Here is a 15584-nt window from a genome sequence, read left to right as displayed (position 1 = left end):
CTCTCTCACCACTTGTGCAGATTTCCTTCACCACACAAGGAACAAAGGCCCCAATTTACTAAAACTCTGAATTAAAATTTTAACTTTAAGCATGTATTAAATCCCATTGACTTCAATGGGGCTTTAAGCACATACTTAAGTGCTTTCCTGACCTGAGGCCAAAGTTTGGTCTCAGTAATTAACAATAAAAAGGTTATCTGTCCAAAATGACTTGAAGACGATTTGAAGATGACAGTGGCTCCAGAATCCTGGAGCCACTGTCATCTAGGCCAAAATCCAAAATGCTGGCTACCATTGTAACCTGAAATAGAAGAGCTGTTTCAAGAGTCAACAGCATCATGCTACATACATCCCTGCTCCCAATTTGCCCCTACTTTCCTCTCTTACACTCTACCCAGGCCTCTCATCTTACTCCATATCCTTAGGGTGACCATATTTCCCAAAGGGAAAACGGGACATCACACAGGGCTGGCCTGAGCCCTCCCCTCTCCCTTAGGGCTGGCCCGAACCCCCTCCCCTTGGTCGTCTCCGCTTGCCCGAGGCCTCCTCCCCATGCAGGGCTGGCCTGAGCCCTGCCAGCTCCCCGTACGAGGCTGTCCCTGGTTGCTTGAGCCCTGCCTGCCCCCTCCACCCTGTGCGGGGCTGGCATTGCCGTTTCTGCACACCACCTATTTGACAAAACTGCATATTTGTCCAGCTTGCTCATGCCAACTGATCAAGTCAGCAAGAGCAAACGGGACAAATGCCCGCTTTTGCCAAAAAAGTCGGGACGGCCAGACAGGGCTTAAAAAAGGGACTGTCCCAGCCAAAACGGGAGATATGGTCACACTACAAATCCTTTTCCCATTCTTGGCTTTGAGCCATTGTTGTGCTGATCCATGTCTGCAGCAATCTTTCTGTCCTCATCAGCCAAGGGCTCCCTTCCCTCCTTCAAAGATCTCTTTAAAACCCACCTCTTGAAACAAATTCTTTTCCCATCCCTGTCCTGGTGTCCAGTCCTTGTTTGTCTTGTATTTAGATTAATCCCTGATTGCAGGACCTAGGTATGCTATGTTCCTGCCCAAGTATTTATGCGTGTGCATAAATCAGAGTCAGATGAAGTCAACAGGCCTATGCCCTTGCTTCAATTGAGGCATGTGTGTGTTTGCAGGATCAGGGCCTAGGTTTGTAAAGCACATTGAGATCTATGATTAAGAGTTATGTGTTACCATAACACTCTATACATGTAATAATAATGCATCTTTATCCTCCGATACAACGAAAAGAACATCTACACTTGGCATCTCCTGGTCTCAAGGATGATGTGCTAACCCCAGGAGTTCCCCAGGAAGAGCTCACTAAGCAAAACATACAGCAGGCTTCTACAGAGGTGGCAAAATCAACATTAAGATTGTTGTTTCAGGGCTTCCAAATGAAAGCAGCTTTCCCTTTGCGAACACAGACACACTTTCACTGCATGGCTCTTGCTTTATGATGCATGCACAGGGACCCCTTCCTTCCACCCTCAGCTGGTGAAGGGGGTACAAATATGTGTGAAATTCATTACAGAAAGTTGTGCCACTAATTACATCAGCCAAAGACAGCAATCATGTAACAGAATCATTTGACAGAGGCACACAGCGCAGAGGGGGGTGATTATATGGGTTTTGTGTTTCCACTCAGCAGTTGCCCAATCATTATTTTTCCAAATCAACAAAGCATTCTAAACAGGTGCTTAGCTTTAAGCATATGTTTAAGTTCCATTGAAGTTAATTGTATTTAAGCACATGCTTAAGTGTTTTGCTGAATTGAGGCCTTGAAAAGTGGAATGTTTTCATGCAAATAAAATACCTACCATTGAGGAAGGTCCTTAAAATGCTAAATACTGGATATAGATTTTTTTTTCTATTAAATAATCTTCAGTCCCAAAGCAGGAAGTTTCCTCCCACAGAAGTGGAAATCAGACAAAAAAAGCCACAATGGACAGGGAGTAAAATTTTCAAAAACCACCTATGTCACTGAGGGATCTAGATCCCATTTCAAAAATGACTTAGACACTTAAGAATCAAAGTCCAATAATAGAGGCTCCTAAGTCTGAGTAGGATTTTAAAAATGTCCACATGAATCTGGGAGAGATGATTTTTCCTTACTCGTAAGTGCCTAAGTTATTTCTGAAAATGAGATCTGGACTCCTAAGTGATTTAGATGGTTTTGAAAATTTTACCCTTGTCCATTATGGTCTGATTTGTCTTATTATTTTATCCTTGCCATGATCTTTATCCTTTTGGTATAAAATAGTGTTTTAGAGTTTTCAAATGACATGATAGCAAAGGAAATAAATATTAAAAATACTATTTTAATTCTTTCTGACTCAAAACATCCTAGAAACAAAGTATTTGAAAAGAGTTTCCTTGTGGGGAAAAAAAGTGTTTTCATTTGTGCTTTTTCTTTTAAAGGCTTTCCATTTCTCTGATTCAGATTATTTTCTGTACAGCTCTGCCCAATGAATATTAACACACGTTGCTTTACCATAATGTCTAGTGAGTCCCATTTATCAAAGCCCAGAATATGCACTATGCAAAAAAAGGGGGAGAGGGGGATACACACTGAAATTGAACAAAAAAGTTCAGCCCTAAATATCACTTATATAATTTTTGCTTACTTGGGCATGGTCTGCTGCTTGTAGTAAGAAGACATAAGGGTCATCTGTGGAACATGAAATTTGTCTAACCATAGATTTGTACACCTTCAAAGTCACAAGTGCTGAAGCTACGAATGACTAATGAAGGTCTTGCCTCATGAGTGGGATTAATAGCTCTTCCCCTTAAATTCCTATTTCTGTTTATACTGCAGGGAAGTGGTATTCTTTGCTTTAAAAAAAAAATGTAAAACACAGTTGAATTAAATACAGTAGGAACCTAACACACCTTCTTTATAATGACATATAATAGCCTGAAAGTTGTCTCCATTAACAAAGTACCATAGTTATGATCCTAAACACTGTATCTTGTATTAGTGCAGTGTTGTTGGACCATTACAATGTAATACTGTAGCATTTTGCTTTATAACTCTAGGTCTATGGCAATGAAGAATATATTAAATTTAATATATTTATACTAGGGCTTGTTTATGCTGCTCTGGCACTGTAAAAAGTCTTTAAAGTAAATATAACTGTAATTTACCCCCCCTCTTCAAAACCTCTTTTACTGTCAGAGAGGTGTCAAGGAGCCTTAGTGTAAATATTATATACACTAGAGTGACCAGATAGCAAGTGTGAAAAATTGGGACACTGGTTTTTTTCCGGGCAAAGGGTATAATTGCTTATATAAGACAAAGCCCCTAATATTGGGATGGTACTGGTAATATCAGGACATCTGGTCACCCTAATATATACCCACAGAGTTCATTATTTATCTGTATTATTTATTATAATAGATTAAATTACAGTCAAATAATATCAATGATATTTAAAGGGTATTTTACTTTAAAACTAATTATTGTAAAACTGGATACTACTGACAAATGAAAAGGTAACATTTTTGTCTTGCATAATAAGGCTTAAATTATAAAATGAGTTAAAAAACCCAACAACACTAATTTATAAGGATGGAAAACTCACAAGTAAAGTTTAGGAGATTGGTTTATATACAGGTATCCTGGTATCAAATTCATTAAATGCTCTTTAGGGGCGTAGGAATACTATAACAAGGTGTGATTTGGAAAATAACACAAAAAGGCAGAGGTAAGGAGGTGAAACCCATCTCTCTGAGATTTCCTTCTCTGTGGCTTGCCAACAACTCAGACTAACAGCAAAATCTTTCTCTTCCATCCTGTACCCTACTCAATTCCCCTGTTCTCTGTAACTATGAATAACACCCACCGTTCACTGTTGCTCTGGGAAGTGTTGGAGAGAAGCCCTGGAAACTATATTTCAATTGGCTAGGAACGCAAGTTAGCTCCCCCAGAGGCATGGGACTTGTCTCTGAAATGCTTCCAGTTCCATGCTTAGCACCAGCTTGAAAGGGGAGGAACCTGAGGTTGAGAAGATGGTGTAAAGCAGAGAGGTCAAATCCTCAGCTGGTGCAAATTGTCATAGCTCCATTTAAGTCAATCAAGCTACGACAATTTACACCAGCTGAGGATCTGCCTCCAAGGGTGTAAATGTATTAGGCAAGGGAGAATCAGGCCCATTACCTCATCTGTTGACCCAGCTTTCCATCCCTGTCTCTAGGTAGAAAGTTTAAGTATGAGTGATGGTAAGGTCTTCAGCGTCAACACACTAGGACAGCAGAGGAAGAGGGAAATCGGAAATGCAATGTCACATAGGTATCGCTGCGCCTTTGAGGAACACAGGGATCCAGGGCACCGGAGAGAGAATTAGCCCATAAAGCCGTTTGACACTGCTGTCTTCCCTAAAGCCCACAGCATTGCTGTTTGTTCAAAGAAGGTTTACCTTGATATTTTGTGAGCCATCCTCTACTGCGAATGTAGAACCCCTTGGTCTGTGCACTTACTGCATTTCCACTATAAATTCACCACTTTTCCTTTAGTGCGGACAGTAGTAGATGGATTTGTAAGTCTCCCTTCTCCTCAGTGACCGGCTTTGCTTTAAACCATTAGAAACGGCCAAAGTATACATGACAGAGAGATGGATTGATTTAAGATTTGCATTTTTGCCCTTCCCACTGCACGTCTGTTCCTCCCGGAGGAGGTTCTGACTCTCACCTTTCCATTATAGCTGCTCTTTCCCCGGCCCTTGCCACTCCGTTAGCTCTAATGAAACATTTGAATGTAGAGGTTTAAACAGGGGGAAATAGTTATGGAAATGGGGAAATATTCCATTTCAAGCACAGTTCCTGTGAAATTCTTCCCTCAGCACTTAATTTTTCAGATTGCTGCACAGTGAAGCCTCCAAACCTCACTTTTCAGAAGCATTCCCTCCATATTACAGATGGGGAAAATGAGGCACAGAGATGTGAAGTGTCCTTCCCAAGGTCACACAGTCAATCTGTGGCAGAGGCAAGAAGAAAACTTACAAGTTCCTGTGTCCTAGCCCTATGCTCAGTCCACTAGAACCATGCTTCCTAACAATCTCCCTATCTTGAACAATCTGGGCAACACCAAGCTGATTTAAGCAAAACAGAAACCAGCAAAAACCAAGCATCATCCCAAAGATGCGTCCCTCTCCTGTTTAGAAACCGAGAAGATTTTAAAGCTATAGATAGTTACGAACATATGTTCCCTGGATCTTGATGGGAGAATAGGGCTCTCGGCTATTAATTCATATTCACCCATTTTTGCTAGCAGAGTTTTTATTACACAAATTAAATAATACATAGAAACTAAGATCTACCGTATTCTTAGTAGGTTTATTGCAGCTGATGGGATGAGAAGCCAAGTGTTGTAGATCTGTAAATACCACTGCTGGGACGTATTTAAAGAAGGCAAATGTGATCTGGTGGAATGGATCAGCGGGTCCAGCAATGAAAGAACAGGGTGACAGTCAGTTAGCTTTCCCACCCCAGCTTTTGTTCTGGAGGTTGGAGGATGCACCTGTTGCAATAAGGAAAATCAAAAAAGCCCTGTTACGTAATGAGAAAATTAAACAGGAAAAACCCAGCATGGAAGTGCTAGTCGGTGCAGTCATTATTACTGCATATAGATTCAAAGGCTCCTCTCAACTCCACTCCAATTAGCAAGTGACTATTTCATGGAGATTCCCATGCACCCTCTAGGATCATCTATATACAGTTGCATGTGGATTTAGTGCAAGATGCTTGGGGGTTTTTGTACGTGTGGTTTTTTTTTTAAAAGCATTGGTGTATGTGACATATGGGGGGGCTCTGAGATGTCATTTGGTTTTTCTGAACATGGTGAGGAAGGCTCCTGAGCCCAGCCTGCAGTCGGACCTTACCCATTAGCTAGTGCCAGTGATGTAAAGCAGGCACTGAGTTTGCTAGATGCAGTCTGAGATGGTCTCTAGTCCCCAGCCTCACCTCACTGCATCACCCTATGCACCGACCTAGGTAAGGGCTAGTGGGGCCTCTGGCTCCAGTCACAGTGCTGTTATAGGAAATGAAGGAATAGGAGAGCTTCCTCTGTTTCAGGGCAAGAAAGCACCCCCTTTATCTGCACCCTCTCCCACTTCTTATTGGTGAGCAATGTCTAGGGACAGAGCTTCCAGCTCTCTGAGTTTGTGTATTTTGGGGGGGTGGGGGGCGGGGTCTGTCTAGACTGGGAAATTTTCTATCCACTTCAGTAAACCAATTTCAATCCTGGGTAGAGTGATAGCACAGAATCGGGTTTAGGTGATTTAAGGCAGCTTGACATTTACAGAACCAGGTCAATACAAAGGGGTCTGGTCACTATAAAAATCACCTAAGCTAAGGGAGAAAGGGGCAGGTTGCCGTAAGCCACCTAAAACCAGGGCTACCCTGTGGCTGCAACTGGGTTTAAAGTTGATTTTGTGGACTAGGTTTTAGAATAAGTCTGAAAACGTCCCCAGTAGAGGCTAGCTCACAAGTCGTGTTCCCCCATTTCCCACAAAAGGGCAACAGTGCCCTGCCCTCAGAATCATCAGGTAACGAATCAGAGTGTGTCCCTGTGACACAATGCATGTTTCATTGGTTGAACTTCTTGTCATTCCATGCCCAGCAGAGAGGATTTTAGTGGGTGGAATTTCAATTTAAAGGGTCTTAGGCATCTGCTCATGTAGTTGAATTGCTTCTTTCTAATTCACTTCTGAACTCCTGTTGATTTTAACTGCATAGGTTATTCCAGAACCTTCTGCAGAGGAGAGTTAATTTAGGGAGCATTGCGGGCCGTGGGGGGTGGGAGAAAGTACTTAAAATGAGACACTGCCATTTGGCATGCTGATGTATGAAGTCTTAGCTTTGCCCGTTAGTCTGACGCATGTGGCTGGTACAGCACATTGATGGCCCCATTCGTTTTCAAGCAACACTGGATACCGGAGTTTGTGTTTTTGGATGACATTTCAGTTTAAAGAGCATCATAAAATGTTTGCTAAGAAACAGACTCAATCCTAAATATGGCCAGTTGGCTTCTGTGTTCAGGGTAGCTCTAGGGCTACCAGGAAAAGACGGGATCTAGCTCACCTAAGGGAGTGATGAAGGGGGAGTTCCCTATCTGTGATGCGGTTTAAACCCCTTTTCTAGATGCTGCTCAGCCATCCCTATCTGGGATGATTTTATTCCCTACCTCACAAAGAAATCAAGGCAGAGCAAACATTCCGTTTTTGAAATGCACCCAACAATGTGCATTTCTAAAAAATCATTTTCACAGGGAACAATACACCCCCCCGGTCTCTGTGCCAGGCCTTTGTTCTCTCCCTGCAAACGACTATGTTCCCGCTCCTGAGTTAACCTTGTAAGCCTTGGTACAGCAGTGAAATTGCCTGTTGCCAGAGCTGAACCTAGCTTGATTGCAAGTGGAGGCAAAGACTGTGTTCAGCACTCTTTTAGAAACTCTGGTCAAGGCTTCATGGCATTCAGCACAGGTTCAGCAGCACACCTTGCTGACACCTGGTATCAGCAGGCTGTAGTTTTGCTAGTGTACAACTCTCGGGCCTTGTCAAGTTTTGGGTTTGCAAAGTTTGTGTTTATGAACCCGTTCCCCACCCCTTGTAATTTAAGCCCATAAGCCACACCCCTCATGATTAAATTTACTAGCTATTCCTCGACACAGGAGCCGGTGCTCTGTAGTACAGATAGAAGATCCTTTCTTCCCCAAACACTAGGTTGGTACAGGCAGATGATCTGTACATTGTGACTGTTTCCTCTCCTTCCACTTCTGCTCCTTTCCCCAATTTATCACTCAAACCCGTTATGTTCCAGCCTTTAATTCATTTATATTCGATTTTGTCTGCTCCCTACCCACCCCACAAGCCTGATAAGAAGGTGAACCTCCAAAAGTTAGAATGGACTTTCCAACCCCTTCAGGCCCAGTTCATCCTTGCCCTGCACCTTTGTCATCAACTACAGCTGCGTAAAAAGCACCCACTCTGATCTGGTAGCGTTTCACACTGGCTGCACACAGCTCTAAGCGAGAACACAAGTACAGGACAAGGGAACAAATTCAGGATCCAGAGTCTATAGGAGGGAGCTAAAGGAATTTGTCCAGCCCAGGTTTGCATGTTGATTACTTCCCTATTTTGGATTATGGGTGGCACTCCCAGATGCAGATTTGCCCTACAAGGCTCCTTTTCTATAGCAGGTCAGTTACTCTTTCACTCCAGAGGAAGAACTGATTGATTTAGTGTCTGTAGATTAGAGGAAGCTGGGAGTTCTGCAAAGTGGGGGGAAGGCTATTTGGCTAGTGGAGGAAACTCCCGGTGCTTCCTCTCCCCCTCCCATCTGGGATACGCACAAAGCTTTTAGTAAATGACAACGCTCCTTTGTTTGGGCACCCATGCTAACAGGATGGGACTATAATGGGAAAAGCCGTGACCGTGAGCAGTGACAGTACAGAGAGCCAGACAGTGAGTGCCCAGAAAGCTCATTGAGCATACTGCTAACAAGGAGCAGGAAACAGAATCTGCTTTTGAACTATAAAGGAAGCAGAGCCCAGATGAGGTGACGCAGGACCATTGTATAGGTGTGAGTGGCAAAGAAGGAGCATAGAAGAGGTGGCATAACAGACAGAAATTTTGTGGGGAGTGGGTAAGAGCAGGTATGGGGATGATATCCTGAGCCCCACTTTATAGATCTCTTTTGGTCCCCCATTTCCTGGACACAGGCACAAGACAAGACATGTCCTGGAACCTTTTGTTCAGTTTCTTTCATTCTGAACAGGCCCACCAGCCAAGTGGCTGAGGGGTCATTCACTTCTTTTCATGCAAGCAAACCATCCTTTGTGGGGAGAAAGGGCTCACTACTTTAAGTTCCTTCCGCAGCCTTTTTAAATTCAGGGGCTGTGTCTTTGCTGCTCCTAAGCAAGACAAGTTAGCTATCTGTAAAATCTAGTGGAGACAAGGCACAGGTAAATTTCACCTCAGTGCAGTTAGGGGACCCAGGGTTGACCTCGCCTAGCTACATCAAGGTGAAAATTACAGAACCTCATCTCTATTAGGATTTTACAAACAAGACAGGTATGGTTATCTTGCTGCAAGAATAGGCCTTTTTTGGCAGCCAACACATAGCTGGTATGTAATGGTCCCGGTAATTGTGAAGTGCTGGGAGGCTGCATCTTGTGATCAGAGCAGGGAGCTAGGACCCAGGGCTCCTGGGTTTGATTCCCACAACGACCACTAGCTTGTGTCTGTGGGTAAGTCACTTACTCAGTCTGCCCATCTGTAAAATGCGGATACTATTACCCACAGTCAAGATGTGCTGGGAAACGTAATTAACAGCTGACAAAGCCCTTTGAAATTGTGGAACGAAAGGTGCTAGATAAAAGCAAGGTATGCTGGCTGCAGTTACCTGAAATGAGAGCAGTGGCTAGCGGGTCTCTAGCAGAGAGTTCGGGTTGCAGTGAGCCTATCCCAGCACTTCTTTGATCCCAGTATGTGTCCAACTTTGCTTTCCTCTCCTTGCTGTGGGCAAGCAACAGCAGGGGGAAAGCCTGCTCTGAGAATGAATGAATAAATAAAACAATAAAAAAAATAAATCCTGCTATCCCAACTCCCTAGTTCTGCCAAGTAGGGACAGAGCCAGCGATAGCCAACTGGGGGCCCTAAACAGAAATATCCCCCCCCCCAACACTAAAATAGGCAAGTTCTTATAATGAAAAGTGAATGGAGGGCCCCTTGAGCTGCTCGGGGCCCTAAGCAATTGCTTAGCCTGCTAATACTTAGCACTAGCCCTGAGCAGAGATTTCCTTGTCTGATGCCAAAGCCCACTTTATGTGTGGAGCGAGGCGTGTGTGTTTGTGCCCCTCTGTGTATGGAAACGAGGGAGTGTTGACAAGAAGATGCAGTTAACAAATTTTCTTCAAAGAGTGACAGCTCCGGTCACAATGCTTCTACCTCTGCGAGAGGGAGCAGAGCTGGGTGTGACTTGCGGGAGATCCCTACCCATGGCCACTAAAGGGCATGGCGACTCAATGCAAACACTGTTGTGGCTCAGATTTCTGTGGGATGCTTGAAGTGGCACATAGAGATCTTCTGTCTGAGAAGGTTCATGCCAGAGCTTCAGCCCTGGCTTACAGAGTCTGAGCAGAAACAGCATCTAAAACAAGCTCCGCTCTTCGAGCGAGAGGGTGGCCCTGTGTTTAGGGCACTGGTCTAGCACGCGGGAGACCTAGGTGCAAATCTTGGCCCTACCACAGACTTCCGGCAGGCTCTTGGGCCTCACTTAGTTGACCCTGTGCCTCATCTGTGAAACTGGGATAGCAACACTTCCTTTGTCTATTTAGGCTGTAAGCTCTTTGAGGCAGGAATTGCCTCTCCTGGTGCCCCTACAGGGACTAGCATAATGCACCGGGGCACCTCGGCCCTCCAGTCATAGAAATAACAGATGCAGAGGGACCAGGCCGCAAATGAGGGGTGCAGAGTTGTGAAAGCTCGTTCCCACCCTCCCTCCTTGCATTGCTCCTAATGGTGCTGCCTCAGCTTTGGGGAGCTTGGCTCCTGCCTGTTGTCTCGTAACCCCCCCAACTTCACAGCCTCGTTTACCACCGCCTCCTACTCTCAGGACAGCCTCCTTGCTACCGTGTGCTAAACCTGCGCCACCACCAACTCCTCCCCAAAAACCCTCCCCGCACCCATCATTCCCGCAAAACCACTCCCCACACTCTACTTGCTCTATGCTCCACACGCCCCCCCCTTGTGCCTTTGGCATGAGAGCGCCATGGGGCAGCGTGGGGCGGCCAGGACCTGGGCAGTGGCATTCACGTTTCACAGGTGCCCATTACAAGCAAGACATCCCCTGCTTCAGGGGTTCTTAAACTTCACTGCACCGCGACCCCCTTCTGACAACAAAAATTACTACACCTGAGCCCTGCCGCCCCGGGCTGGGGGAGCCAAAGCCCAAGGGTTCAGCCCTGGACGGGGGCCTGTAACCTGAGCCCCACCAGCCGAGGCTAAAGCCAAAGCCAAAGCCTGAGCCCCTCGTTCATGGCTGAAAGCCTTGGGCTTTGGCCCCAGGCAGTAGGGCTCAAGCTTCAGCCCTGGGCCCCAGCAAGTCTAATGCCAGCCCTGGTGACCCCATTAAAACAGGGTCCCAACCCACTTCAGGGTCCCGAACCACAGTTTGAGAACTGCTGCCCTACTTCACCAAGCCAGACAACTGGGTGGGGCTTTCAAAGTTAAATCCCAGGAGAGGATTTCAGAGACTGCTCAGCAAGATGCGCCGAGTGGGGAAAGAATCGGGTGCAGAGGCTGGGAAGGGCTCCTCTCTGCCATTTTAGGTTTGTTTTAAAAAAACTTGGGCACCCAAATCCTGTCCTTCCCTCTCCCCAAATGAAAAAGCCACCAGAGGATCTTTGGCCACATTTCTTCCACGTAGTTTAAATCCTTATCTATAAATAGGGTGACCATACATCCGGTTTTGGCCAGGACAGTCCCTTGGCCAGCCCCCGCCTCGGGTGGGGGCAGGCAGGGTTTGAGTGAGCGGCAAAGCCAGCCCCAGTCTTGCACGGGGGGGGTGGGGTGTGAGAAGCAATGCTAGATAGAGCTGTACCCTTCTCACGGCAGGAAGCATGTTATTTGGGTGTAAAGCTCTGCAATCCCTACTGCATACATAAACCCAAATGAGCCCCACCTCGCCACTTGTATCTGTTATGGCACATCTATGGCACCCCATCATCATCACAGCTAAGTGGCAAGCAGAGAAGTAGAATGAATGGGACAGATGTTGGGTGCTGGGCAGGCTGCTGTTCAATGAAACCTCCCCTTAGATTGACATTGTTCTGAGAAAAGCAAACAATAACTTCACTCGTTGGGGTATTTGCCAGCGGCTTGCATCCTGATGAGGCTCAATGGTTGTTTTTGCTAACAGATTATTCCAGGTTCGGTTGCCAGGGTTTAAACCGGTTTCAAATACAAAAATCTCTGTTAAAAAGAGGTTACTTAACTTGCAAACTGGAGCACTTGAAAGTTAGGAAATGCCAGACTGTCAATTGCCCCAGCACTCTTAATTCTGACCCCTTATGCATCCATCGTGTGCACCGAAGGAGGCCAGGGCCTGTGGAAAACACAGTGTGGGATCATGTAATTGAAGATTGTAGCATAATGCATACATCAACAGGCTCTGAATTAGGGGTTCAGGGACAACTGGCAACCTGACCTTTGAGCGCTTTACTTGGCCACCTACCTAATGTTCTTTTAACACAGATCTTAGTGGGTAATTTCCTAGTTTAAAATGAAAAAAAGAAAAAAAAGGTAAAAATAAATGATGTTACAGGCACCTGGAACAACCCCCCACCCTGCATCTTCAACTGGGTTTGAACCCCAAACCTTCCCGTGCAGACGGCAAGCACGCAAGCTGCCCAACAGATTTCATTAGCTAACAGCAAGAGAAGGCTGTTTTCCTACCGATAGGGATGGGCTAATGGATCCAAGCAGTGATCCGTGCGGACTGAAGGGAAGTCCAGCCAGGTCTCGCTCTCTCCCCACATTTATATGATCACAACTGAACACATTGGCCCAGACCTGCTTGGGTAAGTCAAATTGGTGTAGCTCTCTATAGCTAACACTTTGCAACTGACACCAGCGGAGGAGATTGTTCCTCGGACAGAAACCAGGGTTTGTTTTTTTTTTAAATTTATTAAAAGAATTCAGAGACAAAACTAGAGGCCCAGAGAAGGCCAGGATGAAATTGTGACCTTTAGCATACATTCAGAAATATAGCCAGGAGGGAGGTAACATAGCCAAGAGGAGAAGATGGGGCATCTAAGAGACATAGACACTTTGCTAAGTTGAGAATAGACCCACCCAACTTACTAGCCTTCCACTTTCAGGCCTCAGAGCAGGGTATGTGGGTAGAAAGGCTGCTGGGAGGGAGCCTAGCGCCTGCCTGTGACTCTCTGTCTGGGTACCAGTTCAACAAAGAATTCAGCATGAATCCAACTGCTCAGCCTAAAATGTCCATAGGAGAGAACCTGGGAGGGGTGTCGTTGGATTTGGGGTACATGCTGACAGCAGAGCACCCAGAAATTCAGCCATCCCTGCCTAGAACCGGCCGTGGGTCCTCTACCCTATGTCGGCTTTCCACATCCTGTGGCAGCGTCAGGGGATCAGTACGCCCACTGGGTGAAGCGGTCAGCGGCCTGGCTTGCGGTCACACAAGTGCACAATTGACAGTTCAAGATTGTAAGTACAAGTTCAGCACGTCAACAGGCAGTCGAGGTCTCAGGCCTCCGAAGGTGAGGGCTGAGCAAGCAAGCAGTCCATATTTCCAGATTTCTGGCCTCAAGGTTAGCACGCAAACAACCCCATGTACAGGGCTGGGATTCGGGTGGGCTGGGCCCATGCTGCTCTATAGGGTCACCACCCAGACAATCCTGCCACAGGGTCAACGGGCAGTCGCTGCCTCGTATCCTGGCAGTGCAACTAGACCAAAGTCTTGTTTCCCCTGGTTACTCCCTACCGGCTCCTGCTGGCGCTGCTCCATCGTCACTGAACCTGACTCAGTCTCATGGTCAGGCAGCGCTTCCTCCCTGCTCCTGGGATCGTGGATTGCCTTTTTTCCCTGCTGGCAGTTGGCAACTTGGCTGAGGGCTCAGCACCCTGGGAGGGATATCAGCCTCCTTCCCTGGTCCAGCTCCAACTGAACATCAGGGCCCTGCTCTTATACTTCCTGCCCCACCTCTACACTTCTTGCCAAGAGACAGGGTGGGGGTAGCTGCACCCACCTGTTAACCCCTTTGGTACTGGAAAGAAGCCACTTTCACACATCATCACCACTTTATGGGCACCATCACAGCCTTTTTGCTCACATGCCCCACAGTTCACTGCACCTGGGGGTTCACCAAAATTCCCAGGGGAGGGGAGGGAGATATAGGAGCACAGTGCTTTGCAAGAGAAGTCTGAAAGCGGCCTACCATCATGCCCATCTGTAGCCAGTACTATCCACCCCTCATCTTCCCAAGCAATTAATGGAAAATAAAGGCTCATGAGTCTTTTAACATGACTTTATGATAAAGATTGCACTAACCCCTTTTACTTGTCATTTTACAAGCTTGCCTCTTCGACAGGCAGGAAGAAAAATCCCTTGATAGGATTTGTGCGTAATTAGCTGGTTTATTCATTTAGTAGGCCTAATTCAAAGCTCAGTAATATGTGAAAAGGGTGCAGGGTTTCAAATCTACGTAGAGCACAACCAGCTTAAACCAATACCTGATAAAAGAACAAATCAGAGAGGTATTTACCATGCAGCAGGCTTGGGCTGGTAAATTTGGAGTTTATAGTAAAGCCTCTCAAGAAAAGCATGTCAGAGGAAATAAACCTATTAAGCAGAAATGGTTTCTAACTGTCCAACAAAGCAGTGAGATTTTCACTGTACAAGCTCGTGTTTTTGCAGGGAGATGTATTCCTCAGCCAGGTGCATGTCCAAACCCTTCCACAACAGCACTGAGTGGATGTTAGGGCTAGCTAGAAGCCAGGGCTGAAGCTGGGAATCTGAACCTGCCCCTAGTCCAGGTGGATACAGGTCCATGGTCCAGTACAAACATCCCCAGGCTGGAAATTCCTGTTCTTGGATCCAAACTCACCCACAGGCCAAGATGCTTGGGATGCTTTAATAAATACCCGTAATGAAATAATAAAGGAACATAAAAATTCCCCTCGGCTAGATCCATTCAGAGCTATAATCTGTCTCAGTACTACGTAGATCTAACGTCTCCCAAAAGCTTACAAGCATCAATGTTTGCTTTCGCTCCTTTTAGGACAGTGCTAACTTGGGCCTCCTCTGTTGGCTGAACAAGACTTTCTTCTCCCCGTAACCAGGAACAGTCTTGTCCTGCTTCTCTCAGAACCGCTCAACCTCTAGTTCAGTTTTTCTTTTCCTAAATCTCTGCTTTCTCACAACAACTCCAATTCCTGCTTCGCTGAGCGTCTCACAGGCACTTGCTTTCCTCCAAGACTTAAGGTGACTACGTGTGGCCACATGTCTTCCTTGAACGCACAACCCAGGGGAGCTCAAAGGAAAAGAGCCCTCTTACAGCTAGTTTAAAATTAAAAACCACACTTCTGCCACTAAAAACAGAGCAATTGCTCTTGGGGCCCCGTGTGGACAGATCCTTCCATTCCTTCTTTTCCCCCATGTATGGCCTTATATCAGGGGCCTAATCTGCTGCAAAGCAAGGCTCCTAGCAACCTACTGCACACAGCTGGCCCTGATAGAAGCTGTTAGATTGACTATGCTGGTTGAAGGAGTCAGGAAGCTGATACTCAACTGTAGGAGCAGTCCAGTAGCTACTCACTGTATTCCTAGCCTGCAGCTTGGTGCTTGGTCCTGGTCTCTAGCCCCAGCTTCTTCTGATTGCTGACTCAGACCCTTGGCTCTACCTTCTGCCGATGACTCCAGCTAACACTGTGGCTTAGGCTTCTGACACTTGGCTATGACCCTTAGCTTCACTCCTGGGCCTGCCCCCATCAGTTTTCAGTGCTAACTGGTAGGCTGAAGTCTTGTTGCAACCACGAGACCAGG

The sequence above is a fragment of the Lepidochelys kempii genome, chromosome 18 (assembly GCF_965140285.1).
Source record: "Lepidochelys kempii isolate rLepKem1 chromosome 18, rLepKem1.hap1, whole genome shotgun sequence".
Taxonomy (NCBI): Eukaryota; Metazoa; Chordata; order Testudines; family Cheloniidae; genus Lepidochelys; species Lepidochelys kempii.
This window is presented reverse-complemented; position numbering follows the sequence as displayed.